Genomic DNA, 5,841 nt, shown 5'->3' with positions numbered 1-5,841 from the left:
AAAGTTCATGGACATCATGCCTTCCTCCATGACGGTGGTTACTATGGAGTTCGACCCTGGTATATGAATCTCAGAAGGGACGGCCCTACAATGCCTTGTTGACTTGGCTCAAACTAATTTTCAACAGTTGATAATGGCAAGGCTTTCTCTGGCATGATGTTTTCAAGGAGTTCAAGCTCTAACATCTTTCATTTTTCCTTCCCATTCATTTCCCAGCCGCGGGGTGGTACAAGTAAAGGTGATGGGACCTGTGAAGGGTTGAATGGTTCCCACAGTGGATGAAAAGGGTGCAATATGGTTTGGTGTAGGATTCTCGGAAGCATTTGAGTTCGAGAACAATGGAAGGATCTCCGTCTATCAGGTCCTGGACTTCATCATCATCTCTCTCATTTCTGATAGGACGAGACTCTCAGTAGACTCAGCCATCTGGGCAAGGTGAGAGGAAATAGGTAACACGGACTGATGAGACTGAGGGGGTTTAGAGATGAGAGCTTGTTGTTTAGGAGGTATGATGAGCAACTGGGCAAAACTCCAGTCAAGGAATTGACAAACACTCGGCTCAATGAGAAGTAATCACATGACAATGTAATGCGCAAGTTGAAACAAAAGGTAGCACAAACACATCCTTCCCTTGGATGAAATCCGGCAGCATAACGACTGTACATGGAGATGTGGTAAGGTAAGCACATTTTTTGTCAATAACCCTAAAGAATAGAGGTCACACTCAATATATTCTGGATAAATCCGGCAGCATAACGACTGTACAAAGAAATGTGGTAAGGTAAGCACATGGTTTGGTAACAAGCCTAAAAGGATGATGACCACACTCAAGGTATTTAGGAAAAATCCGACAGCATGACAGCTGTACAAAGGGGTCTGGACAACTAAATATAGAGAGTACGCCGACAAGGTCAAGATGAAACAGTGCTGTCAGCAAGAACACACACCCCGGCAAAAGTAGACTTATAATCGACAAGCGGAACGCGATCTGATCAGGATCAATCAAAGAATCCGGCTTATGGAAGATAGATCACGGCTTATAAAGATAATGAGGTGAATCCAACGATCTGATCATAATCCAAAAGATGGATAGATAGGGAGAATGGATTAGATAATGAAAGAAAACTTAACTAAGAAGCAGGCCCTAATCTAATAATAAATATATATACATATATCCTAACCAGGGGCACCAATCCTAGTCTAATCTAGCGGAGTCAAGGAAGTCTCGACTCATGACAGACAAGTGAGTGTACTAGGACTGCGCTGTAGCCACATAAAGTGAGCTACCCTAGTCTATAAATGGGTCAGGGCTCCTAACTCTAGGCTCCACATGTATAAGCAACACATGTTCATCTCTATATGAATGCAATATATACATATATAAACACGGGCACTTCCTAGTTGGGTTTCACTATGTCAGTAAGTATATACATAATATATAAAACAAAGTAGGGGTCCGCTCAATCTATCGGGTACTATGCATATGATCCATACTTTAGATGTATAATACAAGTACGCCTAGTGTTATACATAGTATGCTTCATTGCTCATCGGCTGCTGTAAACACAAGTACACCTAGTGTTTACGACTGCAGCGCTGGCGCATAGCTTGGAAATAGATTCAACGGCCCATAGGGTAATGACATCCCATCTGGTACGCGCCAAATCTATCACGTGGAGCCAACAATAAAAAACAATGAAAGAAATAAAAAACCATGAAAGAAGTAAGGAATATGATAATGCATGCTGTGCAGTGTGTGAATCATTTGTTTTATTTATGCACCTATTTTGTGCCCCTGGCTTCTAGCGAAAAAGCTTCCCATTTATAATGATTTTACCCCAAAAAATTTTCAAAATTAGTAAAAATAGCATTTTTACAGAGTTAGGCAATGTTCCAAGAACTCCCTAGCAGAGTCGCCAGCCTGTGGACCCCGATCCCGAGGACAGTGAGAGAGGGACACGAGATCCCACGTCAATCCTCTGAGATCTCCACAATATGAAGGAGAGCTCTACCAAGGAACTCTCGAAATGATGCCACTCACAGCATGGGTGGTGATATAAATGAGCTACCTCTCGATTCAAGGAGTAGTCCGGAACTAAGATGTACCTATAACAAAGAAGAGTCACCATCCAAGGACGTAGGCCCTGGATCCCATGAAATACTCTGTTGCAACGGATAACCAGAGATACACAAGTTCGTGCCTGGTGAGGAATGAGGAAGATCCGAAGAGCGCCTCCAATTTGCCCAAGTGCGAACACCTGGTCTCTTATTGTAAGCCCAAGGGTCCACCCTCCTATCTTGTTTTGATGATTCTAAACTCAATTGATTATGTTCTTGAATACTAATTAAGTTTGCCTTGAAGTGTTTGTGATAAGATAGGGTGATCATAGAAGGAACCATCACATCACTTGGTCATGCTTGAAGATGTACCACACAAGAGTCAAAGGAGCTATAGACCACATGGGATAACTTACCTTGGAAGAACAATCAATGTGGAGCTCACCTCAACACACTCAAGCAAAGCAAGCTCACCATAGAAGATCTATGAAGACCAAGACCAACGAGGAGCGTAACCATATTTAGACTTGTTGTACGTCCTCTCTCTTTGATTTCTAAGTCAAGGCAAAATCTTTCAAATGTATTTTTCAAAACTAGCCACACTCCCCGTATTAAAATTAATTGGTTAAGTGAATGGTTATGTGGTGGACCAACATGTTGGGACCTCATAACATTCCAAATTATCATAAGATTTAAGTTCCAAAAGCCCATAATAAATCAGCTTCAAAATCAGGGAAAATCTGTTGATTTTAGGCTTCTCGGAACTTCGAGATTTTTTCTTAGAACTCCGAGAGTTCCTTCGGAACTCCGAGAAAGTGTCCAGGAAGTATATTCCATACTCTGGATAATTTCTCGGAACTCAGTTCCGAGAAATGGTCCAGTAAGTATTTTCCAACTTCTGGCCATTCTCTCGGAACTCCGATAATTTTTCTTGAAACTCCGAGAATGGTTCTCGGAACTCCGAGAACGTCATGACAACAGAAAAAATAGCCATTGGGTTTCAAATTAAAAATTGATTTTTAGTGTCTTTTGATACTCACACCCCCAAACGGTCATATCTTCTCAAGGGCTATAAATACACATTCAAGAGGATCATCTATCCTTCTTGAACAATTTTTGAAAAACATTCTTAAGCATTTTAAAGCACTTGCAAACCTTTTTAGCTTGAGCCTTTATTTTTCTTCTCCACCAAACTTGCCTTGTACTTGCAAATCATTAGAGTTTGGATTTAGGGCTTTCATTTGCAACCTATTGTGGAGAGCACTCAAGGGGACTTCATTGTGCATCAAGCTTTCAAGAGAAGCCAAGCAATCTTCATCCACTATTCATTGTAAAGGTGGCTAGGGCATCCTATTTTTAATACCCTAAGGAGTAGAGCTTAGAACTCGGCGAAGAAGGAGAGTCGGTGTAAAGGTGTCAAGGGCATCCTTATTTAATACCCCTTGGGAGTGTAATTGCCTCAGAGCCGGGCATCGTGGAGGTCTCATATAGTGGAAATCCTTGAGGACGATCTCAAGAAGAGTGGAGTAGGGCTTTGCCCGAACCACTATACATCAGTGTGTTCCTTCCTTGTCTTGCACTTTCATTTTTGTTTGGTTTGGCATTTCCTTTTGATTTGATATTATTTGAACTAACCAAAATCTAATCAAGGGAAGAAAAAATCAAATTTGGTTTAATACTTGAATTTTAAAATGGTATAAATTTGTTGATAAAACCAATTCACCCCCCCCCCTCTTGGTTCTATAGACCCTTATTTCACTTATGCCATTTATTATTGAGTTTGAAGAGTTTTGGGCGAAAATCAAATGAAATGGGAACGAGTATCCCCGAGAAAACGTCTATCTGAGCATGCATGACCCGGGGATGGGCAAAAGAAAATAATCATCCAAATCCTAACTCACCGCATCTAATCCTAACCCATCACATGTAGGAAAGCAGTAACATCCGCATGCATAGCTACAGCTAAGCAGATAATCAAGATAAGATGAATGAATAAATGCTACAACTAAGCAGGCGAGAGGATAGATAAGCACAGCAGTAAACTACCAAAGCAATAGAATAAACACACTAGCATGCGAGCCTATACAAGAGATAATGCTAAGAAAATAGTAATCAATCACATGCTAGAAAAGGTAAACAAGCTAAAAGTAACACATGAGAAGCCCAAGACAAGCACACCATGAGCTAAAAGATGCAAGGAAAGAAAAGGATCGGAAAATCGACGATATGCGAGAACCAAAACTGCCAGGAAAAAGAAAAGGGGACATACGATAGACTCAGGAAGCGATTCCAAAGGAATCGCGCTCAGTGATCCTGATCTGCTAAAGATCGGATCAGTCTCACGATCATCATAGTCTATCGTTGGGCTCAGCGAGGACAATCCCTGTAAAGGGGCCACGCTACGTCGTCGCCCGTCCCAAAACCCGGTAAAACGTCGGAAAACCGATAAAACCGGAAAACCATGATCAAAATCGGAAATGAAATGAAAAGAGGGCTCCGAATGACCTGGCAATCACCATCCTTGCCCATTTTGGGTTTTATTTTGAATGGTTTGAAAGATTTTTTGGATGTTTGAATGATTTTTTGAAGGGTTTAAATGATTTTATTGGAAAGTTTGACTGAACTCGGGATGACGGTCCCAAGCTGCCTACGTATGAATATATAACCATGGAGTTCTCCCCCTGCGAATTTGTCATAGGCCCTAGGTGAAACCTGTGTTAGAGAGCATGACAAGGTACAATGATGCAAGGTGAATGATTTAAACACTTGGACTTTATTTACAACTTTTGAAGGCAGATAAGTATCTACCTGAGCAAAGATATGCTCAGATCTATGACTTAATCATTTAAGTTTACAAGTTGAATTTTGATGGGAATTTCTTGTCATAGGGCAGAGAAGTCTCTTCCTGAGCATGAACATGCTCAGAACTATAAAATAACTTTTGAGTTCCAGTTGCTTGCCCTAGATGATCATACATTTATAAGTGAAAAGCTCCCCCTGATTATGTGCAATTAATCTAAACGTAATTGACTCTAGCACATAAGTCCATGATTTTTAATCACCTTACCCATTTCAATTTTTGCTCCATTCAAATGAGAAGTACACTTTGAATTATAATGGATGATTATTAGACATAGGATTATAAAATTGAAACATCTATAGTCTAATAAACACATGGATACCAAAAGAGTAAGCAATCAAATGAGTACATACCCATGGCAACCAAAAGAACTCATGTATATATATATAAGATGTGACATGAATAGATCCCATATACATGAATGAATGATGGAAGAGACACACCCTCTTCACATCATGAGCCAAAATAAAAACATAAAAAGCTCCTTATTGGGCAGTGGACATATATCCTATACATCCATAATCATAAGGCCCATAATGGGCATCCACCCATAATATTCACAAGCCTATCTAAGGCAACATCCACATAGTCATAAGAGCCCATACTGGGCATGTACAAACCAAAATAAAAGCCCACATCGGGCATAGCCATCATCCACGAAGAAAATAAACATAATGTCTAAAAGCCCATACTGAGCGAGAAGAAGGAATCAAAAAATATGATCAAGCAACTAAAAGATGTGATCAACTGCAGCTGCTGCCGAGAAGGTACTGGCCATTTGTCAATCCTGAGGAGGAGGATGCTCACAGAGTGGAGACGAGGAGTAATATTGAAGCGGAAGGGATCCTGATATAGCTTGTAATAGCTCGTCATGCTCTTGAGCTCTTGCTTCGCTGTCTGTTGCTACGATATCCATTAGTTGC

This window comes from Tasmannia lanceolata, unplaced genomic scaffold (assembly GCF_043159265.1).
Source record: "Tasmannia lanceolata isolate RefF3 unplaced genomic scaffold, GAP_Taslan_0.1 ptg000002l, whole genome shotgun sequence".
NCBI lineage: Eukaryota > Viridiplantae > Streptophyta > Magnoliopsida > Canellales > Winteraceae > Tasmannia > Tasmannia lanceolata.
The sequence above is the reverse complement of the archived record's forward strand: the minus strand, read 5'-3'. Positions refer to the sequence as shown.